Source organism: Rana temporaria, chromosome 5 (genome assembly GCF_905171775.1).
Source record: "Rana temporaria chromosome 5, aRanTem1.1, whole genome shotgun sequence".
In the NCBI taxonomy this organism is placed as follows: Eukaryota; Metazoa; Chordata; class Amphibia; order Anura; family Ranidae; genus Rana; species Rana temporaria.
The window spans coordinates 303,639,722-303,653,230 of NC_053493.1; positions in this window are offsets into that span (position 1 = coordinate 303,639,722).

Consider the following 13,509-nt stretch of genomic DNA (forward strand, 5'->3'; position numbering starts at 1 on the left):
CTTAGCTTTTTGAACATGGTGAAGTTTTATTCGTTCAATCATCTAGTCATATGCACTAAACAATTCCTATTTTTTTTTTCATTTTACATGTGATTAGATGTTTATAGCTTAAGTACAGGGACGTGCGGTGAGGTCAGTGGCTGGTGAGACACTGGCTAGTATCAGAGCCAGATACACACAGGTTACATACGCCGCGATTGGTAGAGCAAGAGCAATAATTCTAGAACTAGACCTCCCCTGTAACTCTAAACATGTAACCTGTAAAAAAAGGTAAAGCGTCTCCTATAGAGATTTATAAGTACTGAAGTTTGGCACCATTCCATAAGTTTGCGCAATTTTAAACACTTAAGAATCGGGCCTATTTTTCAAACTTGTTGTTTACAAGTTAAAATCATTTTTTTTTCTAGAAAATTACTTGGAACCCTGAAACATTTTATACCATATTTTCCGGTGGATAAGACGACTTTTTGGATGCAAAAAAAGCATCCAAAGTCGGGGGTCGTCTTATACGCCGGTGACAGTCTCCGTCTGCTGCGAGCGTACATGATTTAAAAGACGCTCCTTCTCCTCAGTGTCCTGTGATAGGCGGAACACAAATTTTCCCAAAAGCGCCTCTGTTCTGTGTTCCTCCTATCACAGATGCCTTCTCATCCTCGGACGAGAGGACGTCCGTGATAGGCGGAACACAGAACAGAGGCGCTGCTGGGAAAATTTGTGTTCCGCCCATAACAGGACAGTCTGAGGAGAAGGCGCGGCTTTCAAATCATGGACGCTCGCAGCAGACGGAGACTGGAAGTCAAAATCAGCAAAATGTGAGTGATGGCACTGTTGGCACAGTGGGGGAAAGTGATGGCACAGTGGGGGCAAGTGATGGCACAGTGGGGGCAAGTGATGGCACAGTGGGGGCAAGTGATGGCACAGTGGAGGCAAGTGATGGCACAGTGGGGGCAAGTGATGGCACAGTGGGGGCAAGTGATGGCACAGTGGGGGCAAGTGATGGCACAGTGGGGGCAAGTGATGGCACAGTGGGGGAAAGTGATGGCACAGTGGGGGAAAGTGATGGCACAGTGGGGGCATGTAATGTAATGGCACAGTGAGGCATGTAATGTAATGGCACAGTGAGATTTGAAAAAAAAACTGTTTCTGTCAGCGGTTCTGGCTACCCCTCAGCTTCCAGAAAGACTAGTAGGAAGGGGGTAGTCTTATATGGCGAGTATATCCCAAAACCAACATTTTTCCTGGAAAATTAGGGGGTCGTCTTATACGCCCAGTCTTATTCGCCGGAAAATACGGTATATAATTTTTCTAACACCCTAGAGAATAAAATGGCGGTTGTTGCAATACTTTCTGTGACACCGTATTTGCGCAGCGGTCTTACAAGCGCACTTTTAAAAAAAAATCCCCTTTTTTTAATAAAAAAATAAGACAACAGTAAAGTTAGCCCATTGTTGTTATATTGTGAAAGATGATGTTACCTCGAGTAAATTGATACCCGACATGTCGCGCTTAAAAAAATTGCGCCGCTCGTGGAATGGTGACAAACTTTTACCCTTAAAAATCCTCATAGGCGACGTTTAAAAACATTCTACAGGTTGCGTGTTTTGAGTTACAGATGAGTTCTAGGGCTAAAATTATTGCTCTTGCGTCGTAATGATACCTCACATGTGTGGTTTGAACACTGTTTTGAGCTAGCTGATGCCATAACAACGATATTCCACTTCAAAGAGCAGATAATGACAGCAGGCGGTATGACGGCGGGCAGTCCGTAAGTGGTTAAAGTGTGACATGTTTGGTATCTATTTACTTGGCGTAACATCATCTTTCACATTATATAAATAAATCGGGCTAACGTACGTGTTTTTTTTTGTTATTAATGAAACTACCCCAAAATTGAATGACATTTCCCCAAAAAAACATAGCAACCTTGTGTCACACAGATCTAACCACGGAGTACATATCACAGTTCTGCACTCACCACGGCATCCCAAACAATTAGTCTACGTACAAACCTTCAGGCTCGGTCATTTTTAAAAAATCCTGAGGAAATACTGTGTGACATAAAAAGTTGAAACAACCAACACTTTATTCCATAGGGTGTCTGCTAAGACAAAATATATAATTTTTAAGGGTTCTAAGAAATTTTCTATAAAAAAAAAATATGATTTTTACATGTAGGAGAGAAGTGTCAGAATTGGCCTGGGTGGCAAGGGGTTAATTACTAAAAGTAATATACAAATAATTATTATATATTGTTTTTAAGGTAATTTACTATATTTTCTAAATCTGTACTCAAGCAGGTGGCTTGAGTACAATTTATCTATTATGTTACAATATATTATTTATCTATTATGTTATAATTTATAGCATAAAATACTGTATATGATTTAGCTTGAATATAACAGTACCTTTTCAGCAGGCAGCAGATTCTCATTCTATCTCTTAACTGTGTGAGAAAAACATGGGATTGTGGGTAAATCTTATACACATAACCCCATGTTTTTTTCTTCTATTTATGTACTTTACCATTGGTCCAATACTTCAAGCTGTTTATTAACCACTTAACCCCCGGACCATATTGCTGCCCAAAGACCAGAGTACTTTTTGCGATTCGGGACTGCGTCGCTTTAACAGACAATTGCGCGGTCGTGCGACGTGGCTCCCAAACAAAATTGGCGTCCTTTTTTCCCCACAAATAGAGCTTTCTTTTGGTGGTATTTGATCACCTCTGCCGTTTTTAGTTTTTGCGCTATAAACAAAAATAGAGAGACAATTTTGAAAAAAATGAATATTTTTTACATTTTGCTATAATAAATATCCCCCAAAAATATATAAAAAAAACTTTTTTTTTCCTCAGTTTAGGCCGATACGTTTTCTTCTACATATTTTTCGTTAAAAAAAAAAATCGCAATAAGCGTTTATTGATTGGTTTGCGCAAAAGTTATAGCGTTTACAAAATAGGGGGTATTTTTATGTCATTTTTATTATATTTTTTTTACTAGTAATGGCGGCGATCAGCGATTTATTTTTCGGTATTGCGACATTATGGCGGACACTTCGGACACATTTTTGGGACCATTGGCATTTTTATAGCGATCAGTGCTATAAAAATGCATTGGATTACTATAAAAATGCCACTGGCAGTGAAGGGGTTAACACTAGGGGGCGGGGAAGGGGTTAAGTATGCCTGGGTGTGTTCTTACTGTGGGGGGGGGGGTGGCCTCACTTGGGGAAACACTGATCCTCGGTTCATACATTGTATGAACCGAAGATCAGCATTTCCCCTGCTGACAGGACCGTAGCTCGATTTTCTTTTTATGTTCATGGCAGCTGAGGCCCTGCCTCGCCTGACGGCACCCCCCTGCTTAAGTTAACATGACTCCATTAGTAAATCAGCCCCACTGTTTCTATTATTATTCATCAGAGATCTGAAGAACTATATATTGTATAACTGTAGCGCCTCCTTTGAATGGGTTGTTTCTTTCTATTATTTTCTATGCCTTTATTACTCTGTTGGATGCCTTTTACAGACACCTGGGTTCAATTATTTTATTATAATGTTAAATAACTGAAAATGAAAATTACTGTAAGTTTTGTGCTGTACTTTCTTTGTAAAAAGGTGAATAAAATATTCAAAATAAAACAACTGATGTCTAGTATTAACATCACTGGATTGAAGAGCACACTGGAACAACTTCACAAATGTGTTTCTACTTTGATGAAAAGGAAACCTGATGACTATTTTTTAATATAATGTATGTGCATATCACCAGTTAAATGTGTATACAGTAATCTTGCATGGCAAAGGGACCTATATCAAAATAAGCTTTTCACATATTAACCACCTGGCCCCATTACAGTTACATGGTTAAATACCTTCTTATAATAGTTGAGATTTTTACAGAAAGCACTGCTTTGGGATCCAACAGTGACCAGTCATATAAGTAAATACCTAGCTGTAATAATGATATAATAGAAACGCTAATACAATTTCTCATAATTAATAAGGCTTGTTTATAAGATGAAATTCACAAATTATGACAAATTATGACCTGGTAGACTATACGATGAAAACAAATTAACTTTCCTGTAAAACATTCTATTTATCAGCTCTGAACTTACATTAACCTCTTACAGATGCACACAAATGCACACAAAATATTATATTTATATATATATATATATATATATATATATATATATATATATATATATATATATATATATAATGATGTACATAGCCTTAGAAAATAATTTTTAGCCCCAATAGTTCTGACATCATATATCTGAGAAAATGGCTGGATTCTAACATTTGAATATCTATACACAGCTCTGTTGCCTGGTCAATAAAAACAATTTGCTGCATTTAGTTTCATAGAAGAAAGTACTTGAATGTGTTGAGGAGAAAGTGTAAATAGTACATTGCCTCTGAATCATGGTTCTAAATTATGATCTCATTGTGGCTGCGAAGACAACTGAGTCATGTCTCCTTTGGAGAAATTTACCTTTTGGAAGTTTGTTAAAATATTAAAAAAAGCCCTCATATGTTGGGTTACACTCTTGGATTTAGAATTTTGATTGCAGCATGAACTGGCATTCACTTTGTACACCATGGTGCTCTGCTGTTGTTCACAGGCATTTAGCAACATTTTTTTTAAATACATTCACAAATGGATAAATAGTGTCCTAAGCAAACTAATAATTTTCAAGCACAGAGATAAGAAACAATTTTTCAATAAGAAGTACCACATTACATAAATATGCCAGGTTTTTGAGTTGAACAGAATGAAAAACCTGTAGGGAAAAGAGTCAACAGTAATCCACCTCACGTAGATTGTCTCATCTACTGTGAACTCTGATTGAAGAAGGTCAGGTCATTCATCCATAGGGATTCTCATTTCACCATTTCCACTGTTGATAAATATTGTTATTGTAGCATCTGCCTAACATAGGATGCTAGGTAAATTTTGCTTTTGTTTTCTGCTGTAATTAGGGGAGAGGTGATTGTTTGGCCTTGTCTGCGCAGGGTTTCACAGGCTGGGAGTTTGATTGTTTGCCCCTGCCTCTGGAAGAAGCAACCAGATTATAGGGCAGGAGAGGCAAATGACCAGCCTGAATATTTATCAGTTTCCAGTCAGTCCATGGGAAGAAGTGACCAGAAGGAGGCTAGAATGGTAATAAATAGTCTGTACTTGAGAGCTGGGTTCCTTCTCCCCAGGAGGATTCCATAGCCAGATGGGCTGCTGTCCGCAAGCAGCCCATGGGCTGTACAGCTGCTTCAGAGGCCTCAGAGATGTCAGGGCTAAGGGCCTGCATCGACTTTGATTGGAGCCGATTGCAGAAGCTCATCACAGAGGATATGGTCTTGAGACTTGCTGGCTCACTCACTGGACTGTAAGCTCAAAGGTGAGGAATTGTGAGTAAATACAAGAAACTAATCCCTGTGACTGGGTAGTGTTTTGGAAACAGCATTGGGTACCAGCAGTTGTGGATCAGAACAAGGTAACCAGATGCCAAAAGACTTGCCTCATGTGAGACCTTATATTGTTCAAGAACCACTATCAAGGAGCACAAGGAGAACAACCTCTAAACATTAAGTGCTGAGCATTTTGGAGTATCCCATGCCACAATCCCCTCTCCTTTCTATCAGCAATTAATGTAAAAAAGGCATCCCCTATAACAGAGGTTGGCAACCTTTAAGGCCGCGTACACGCAATCGGTCAAAACCGATGAAAACGGACTGAAGGACCGTTTCATCGGTCCAAACCGATCGTGTGTGGGCCCCATCAGTCAGTTATCCGTCGGTCAAAAAAATAGGAACTTGCTTTAAAATTTAACCGATGGACGCCTAACCGATAGGTCAAAACAGATCGTTAGTATGCAAAAGCAGTGGTCAAAAAGCCGCACATGCTCAGAATCAAGTCGACGCATGCTTGAAAGCATTGAACTTCGTTTTTTTCAGCACATCGTGTGTTTTACGTCACCGCGTTCTGGGGCCCCGTACACACGTCCGAGAAACTCGACGGGCAAAACACATCATTTTGCTCGTCGAGTTCCTTGTGAAGCCGCCGAGGATCTCGGCGAGCCAACTTTTCCCATTGACTAACGAGGAAATAGAGAACATGTTCTCTTTTTGGCCCGACGAGATCCTCGACGGTTTCCTCGGCGAACAGTGTACACACGACCGTTTTTCTGGGCAGAATACGTCTCCCATCGAGTTTCTTGCTGAATTCTGCCGAGAAAACCGGTCGTGTGTACGGGGCCTGACACCATCGGTTTTTTAGTCAGTCAGTCAGCTTCATCGGTTAACCGATGAAACGGTCCTTCAGTCCGTTTTAATCGGTTTTTACCGACCGTGTGTACGTGGCCTAAGAGATAGAGATCTACCAGATCAAAATTGAAGTGATCAAAAATCACAATCAACATATTAAAAAATAAATGACCTAACAAGCCTCCAATGAAAAAGTTAAGACAGAATCAAAAAAATCTAGAAAAACCTACTAAAATGAATGTCACTGTAAAAATATAAACTTAACCTACCTTAAAAGTTAGCTTTGGTGAAAAAACAGGCATTCACTTTCATTCACATTTTTTTTAATGCCTGGGTAGTTGGTCACCCTCACAAGTCTGATACCGGAGTTCATCATGAAAGCAGAACATCTGGTACTGCGGCCTGATTTTCTTGACTAGCTTCAGGCCTGGCTATCTGCTCTGGCCAGTGTAAGTAGTATGTAGGGCAGCATACAGAGGTCAGTAGTAGGTAGGGCAGTGTACAGAGGGCAGCGTATAGAGGTCAGCAGTAGGTAGGGCAGCGTACATAGGTCAGTAATAGGTCGGGCAGCATACAGGGGCCAGTAAGAGGTCAGTAGGATGTAGGGCAGGGTACAGAGGTCAGTAGGGTGTAGTGTAGCATACAGAGGTCGGTAGGATGTAGTGCAGTGTGCAGAGGTCAGTAGTAGGTAGGGCAGCATACAGAGGTCACTAGAATGTAGGGAAGCGTACAGAGGTCACTAGGTTGTAGGGCAAGGTACAGGGGTCAGTAGGGTGTAGTGTAGCATACAGAGGTCAGTAGGGTGTAGGGCAGCATACAGGGATCAGTAGATTGTAGGGAAGGGTACAGAGGTCAGTAGTATGTGGCATAGCGTACAGAGGTCAGTGGGGTGTAGGGCAGTGAACAGAGGTCATTAGGGTGTAGGGCAGTATACAGAGACCAGTAGAGTGTAGGGCAGCATACAGAGGTCAGTAGGATGTAGGGCATGGTACAGAGGTCAGTAGGGTGTAGCATAGCGTACAGAGGTCAGTTGGATGTAAGGAATTGTACAGAGGTCACTAATAGGTAGGGCAGCATACAGAGGTCATTAGTAGGTAGGGCAGTGTACAGAGGTCAGAAGGGTGTAGTGTAGCGTACAGAGGTAAGTAGGACATAGTGCAGTGTGCAGAGGCCAGTAGGATGTAGGGCAGCCCACATCGGTCTGTAGAATGTTGGGCAGGGTACAGAGGTCAGTAGGGTGTAGTGTAGCGTACAGAGGTCAGTAGGTAGTAGGGCAGCGTACAGGAATCAGTAGAGATTGTAGGGCAGGGTACAGAGGTCAGTAGGGTGTAGCATAGCGTACAGAGGTCAGTAGTAGGTAGGGCAGTGCACAGAGGTCAGTAGGATGTAGGGCAGCGCACAGAGGTCTGTAGGATGTAGGGCAGGGTACAGAGGTCAGTAGGGTGTAGTGTAGCGTACAGAGGTCAGTAGGGTGTAGGGCAGCGTACAGGAATTAGTAGAGATTGTAGGGCAGGGTACAGAGGTCAGTAGGGTGTAGCATAGCGTACAGAGGTCAGTAGTAGGTAGGGCAGTGCACAGAGGTCAGTAGGATGTAGGGCAGTGCACAGAGGTCAGTAGGATGTAGGGCAGCGCACAGAGGTCTGTAGGATGTAGGGCAGGGTACAGAGGTCAGTAGGGTGTAGTGTAGCGTACAGAGGTCAGTAGGGTGTAGGGCAGCGTACAGGAATTAGTAGAGATTGTAGGGCAGGGTACAGAGGTCAGTAGGGTGTAGCATAGCGTACAGAGGTCAGTAGTAGGTAGGGCAGTGCACAGAGGTCAGTAGGATGTAGGGCAGCGCACAGAGGTCTGTAGGATGTAGGGCAGGATACAGAGGTCAGTAGGGTGTAGTGTAGCGTACAGAGGTCAGTAGGGTATAGAGCAGCGTACAGGAATCAGTAGAGTTTGTAGAGCAGGGTACAGAGGTCAGTAGGGTGTAGCATAGCGTACAGAGGTCAGTAGGATGTAAGGCAGTGTACAGAGGTCAGTAATAAGTAGGGCAGCATACAGAGATCAGTAGTTGGTAGGGCAGTGTACAGACATACATTTTCTTGCTTTGTTGTATTATCCAATCACTGTCCTCCAAGATTAATCCAGACCCAACCAAAATGGCTACCCCCTGCACTGGAGACACTCCATCGAGGAGCATTGCAAAGTGGTTTCCTTAAAGATGTCTGCTCCACTTCTGCTTCTACTAATATTTAGTTTAACTCTGCAGAATAATAATACAGCAGCAACAAAGGACGTAGTGGTGCAGCAGTTATCAGCTACAGTACAGGTTACAGTATTATATAATGACTTTATGTTATTGGGCTACTGCTGACTTGAATTTTATCTTAACCGATTGCGGAACGCCCCATGCACATATACTGCGGCGGGGTGGCCACTCTGTGCCAGATCATATGTGATCTGACACTTCCGGGTCTGGGGCATGCGCCAATCAGCGGGTCCAGTAGACCAGCCAATTGGAAGAAAAAAGAAAGAAAAATATCCCATAGTTTGTGGACGCTATAACTTTTGCAAATAAATGTGTAATAAACGTATGGCACAATCTCATATAAACCTTCATCAAATAATAATGTGACAATTCAATTTAACCCAGCAAAAATATATAAAAAGTAATAAAATGGGAAAGTTATTTGGTGGCTAAGAAACAATTGCAAATATATAACTGTGACAAATCAGTGAAGAAACATTACAAATTAATTAGTTCTATATAGCTTCACACAAAGTAAAAGAAAAAAAATCTAATAACCCTGATTGAGAGCAAACAAAACCTTCAATGAGTTCTCCACCATAGAGTATGCATATAAAATGCACACTCACCAGAATGGAACTTTAAATCAAAAAGCCTGGGTCAGTAAATTATATATCTCGTTCAGCAATACAGATGGAAAACAAATCCTTTCACTTTGATGAAAACCAAGCATCAGCTCGGAAAAAAAAACAAAAAAACATCGCACAAACATGTTTGACAACAGTGAATCCAAGCAAACATCAAGGTAAAACACATTTACATTAGGATGTGCTGTAAGTCAGCACCGAAATGTATGGCTCTGGGGTACAAAGGTACACTGTATGTTCAGCCACAGAGTTAGGCCTCGTACACACGATAGGTTAACCAGAGGACAATGGTCTGAAGGACCGTTTTCATTGGTCAAAACCGATCGTGTGTGGGCCCCATGGGTTATTTAACCATAGGTTAAAAAAAAGCCAACTTGCTTTAAAATTAACCTATGGTTTTCTAACCGATAGGTCAAAACTGATCGTTAGTAGGCACGACCATCGGTTAAAAATCCACGCATGCTCAGAATCAAGTCGACGCATGCTTGGAAGCATTGAACTTCGTTTTTTTCAGCACGTCGTTGTGTTTTTTAAGTCACCACGTTCTGACACCATCGGTTATTTAACCTATGGTGTGTAGGCACGACTGACCATCAGTCAGCTTTATCGGTTAACCTATGACAACGGTCCTTCAGACCGTTGTCCTCTGGTTAACCTATCGTGTGTACGAGGCCTAAGGAACCAGCAAAACCGGATATGACGTCGGTGGAGAGCGGACATGCAGCCTCTATGCATTTCATGTTACACACGTCTTCAGGAATCTTCATAACTTTTATAACTTTTGCGCAAACCAATCAATATATACTTTTGGGTATTTTTTACCAAAAATATGTAGCAGAATACATATTGGCCTAAACCAGTGTTTCTCAATTCCAGTCCTCAGGCCCCCCCAACAGGTCAGGTTTTCAGGATTTCCCTCAGATGAAAAGGCTGTGGTGATTACTAAGGCAGTGAAACTGATCAAATCACCTGTGCAAAATAATGGAAATCCTGAAAACCTGACCTGTTGGGGGGGCCTGAGGACTGGAATTGAGAAACACTGGCCTAAACTGACGAAGAAATTTGATTTTTTGGCATTATTTTTTTGTTTATAGTGTAAAAAATAAAAACTGCAGAGTTGATCAAATACCACCAAAAGAAAGCTCTATTTGTGGGAAAAACAATGACAACATTTTATTGGGGTACAGCATCACACGACACGCACAATTGTCAGTTAAAGTAACACAGTTCCGTATCCCCAAAAATGGCCTGGTCATGAAGGGGGGTAAACCTTCCAGAGCTGAAGTGATTAAATACATTTTGCCTTGACATATTTGTCTAATACTACCTTAAATAACACTACTGTCCGCATTCATTTATAGTAATCAAAACAGAAACGTGCAGAATAATATAATTAAATATTAAATATAATATTGTAATTGCACACATCAAACTGTGTATTTCTCTATTTTTAAACAGTAGGACATTTTGTAAATAACATGTAAATGATTAAAAACAAGAATTATGTGGTTGCCTAATTTTAAGAAATTTATAGAGAAAATTATTGCTTTCCCAAGTTAAAATTATGGGCTAGAAGCTTAAAGTGCCCCTGAGACATCATTTAACTGCTTACTCCTCCATCTCTCAAAGTGACTTTTTTTTTATTTATTTATACCCAGGATGCTTATTCCCATAGCAAATCAGTTATTACTGTTAATTTGTTTATAAAGCAATCAGCAGTGACAGGGCACAGAAAAGAACAGGAAACACAGTCCCTTGTGCTGAACATTTATATCCAATTACACCACATCTCTCATGTGCCCTTATTGTATTTAACCATTCAATGTTTTTTTTTCTTTGATTTGGCCAAATTTTCCATGCTTTTATAAAATGCATAGCTATATGTTTAGGCAGAATACATTTTGCTTTTGTATATTTTTTATTATGTACAGTTCCAAACAGATTTCATATTTACCAATTTCAGATAGCAGCACATATTTACCAGACTAACCTTAAAGTGGATGTAAACTCAAATTTTTTTTTTTTACATCACAATGTACAGTATAAGATTTTCTATCATCTGGGCCCAGTCTTGCCACACAGAGTTAATCCAGCTCTGAGCAATCCTATTTTATTGTTCAGTGGAAAAAAACGGACTTACAGAGAAAAACCTTAGTCCGTTCCGCCCCCTTGCTGTGAGTGACAGGTTATTTACATATCTCATGCACTAGCCCGGAGACATGTGGTTACTTTTCTGGATTTTGACTGGATGTTAGTGATCATAGAAGAATTTAGTGTAAGGAATACACAGGAGAAAACGCAGGTTGACAAGAGGAGTGTAGAGGAGGGCGGGGCATCTACTGACATCACGACTCCACCCACAGAGCTCCAGACAACAGATCCACCCACAGAATCTGCAGTTTATCAGTTCTTATAACAGACATTAGACAGGTAAGGATACATACAGGAGGCATGTATATCCTTATAGATAACCACTATGGCAGTAGTTTAGAAAGGATGAGAGTGGGTTTACATCCACTTTAAAGCACATATGTGCCCAGACTATAGACAATAAAGTTTTTTAAATATTTTTCTAAAGTTTTGTAATGAATGAATTAAAAAGAGAAGGTAATAAGATGTAACTTTAAGCAGACCAACAAAATAGGCTTTACAATATACAAATGTCATTATTATTACAGTGATATTAGTCACAGAGTTGACAGGCAAGTACATAGATGGGTTGGGAGAGCAGGGATGGCCTGATTTATTAAGTGAATAAGGGGTTGAGGGTTGTTTAAAATGGACCTTCAGTCATGTTTTCAACTTTCCATATAATTAAATCTTCTGCCCTTGTTGTTTTAACTATTTTTTTTCTGCCAGTAAATAACTTATCCGACTATATACGGCCGCGGGGTGGTTGTCAATCTCTAACAGGCCGTAAAAAGACGGCCTGCGCGCGCATCCTGCGGGGCGGGCGCGCATCCGACGGCGGCGCACGCGTGCTCGCTGCATCGCTGAGATGCCGATGCGAGTGCCTGGCGGCCGTGATGTCCGCCAGGGACTCGTGATCGGCGGCTACAGGGACAAGACGTGGAGCTCTGTGTGTAAACACAGAGCTCCACGTCCTGTCAGGGGAGAGAGGAGACCGATCTATGTCCCTTGTACATAGGGACATAGATCGGTCACCTCCCCCAGTCACCCCCCTCCACACACAGTTAGAACACAATTTAGGGGAACACATTTAACCCCTTCCTCACCCCCCTATTGTTAACCCCTTCAATGCCAGTCACATTTATACAGTAATCAATGCATATTTATAGCACTGATCGCTGTATAAATGTGTCTGCCATAACGTCGCCATAACGTCGCAGTAACGAAAAAAATGCTGATCGCCGCCATAAGTAGAAAAAAAAAAAAATAATAATAATTCTGTCCCCTATTTTGTAAGCGCAATAACTTTTGCGCAAACCAGACGCTTCTTGCGATTTTTTTTTTTTCAAAAATATGTAGAAGAATACGTATCGCCCAGACTGAGAAAATTTTTTTTTTTTTTTTTAATTGGGCTATTTATTATAGCAACAAGTAAAAAATATTGTTTTTTTTCCAAAATTGTCACTCTATTTTTGTTTATAGCGCAAAAAAACAACAACGCAGAGGCGATCAAATACCACCAAAAGAAAGCTCTATTTGTGGGGAAAAAAGGACGTCAATTTTGTTTGGGAGCCACGTCGCACGACCGCGCAATTGTCAGTTAAAGTGACGCAGTGCCACAAGCTGAAATTTCACCTGGTCAGGAAGGGGTATATGTGCCCAGTAAGGAAGTGGTTAAAGAACCCACTTCCTATTTCTTGTCTGGTAATTAGCCTAGGCTTATGGCATCATGCACAGCTCTCTCTCTCACTCTCGTGAGCATTTGCCAGGAAGTGAGGAGGGATGAGACATAAGAGAGCCAATGAAAGCTGCAGGGCTGCAGAGCTGCAGGTGTGCCTATGTGTGAATTCAGGAAGTGGAACAGGCAACTGCTTCAGCTGCCCACAGTTAAAATGGCTGCATCAAGACTTAGTAGAGGGAGATTTTTGCAGTATATTTGGCAAGTACAGAATCACAGTATATATAAAATAATATGCAAAAGTGGTTGGAAGCTTCAGAATGGCAAAGATGTTTTTATTACAAATTATGTGAGCAGACTGCAGTTCCTCTTTAAGTGTAGTTCCAAAGAGAATGGATATTAACATGGTTTTAAAGCTTTTTTTTTATAACAAACGTGTTATACTTACCTGCTCTGTGCAATGGTTTTCATGGTCTCATTTGTTAATTTTTGAAGATTAATTTATACACAATATCTGCAGTTACAGAGGTAAGAGAGAACTTGTTTAATGCAC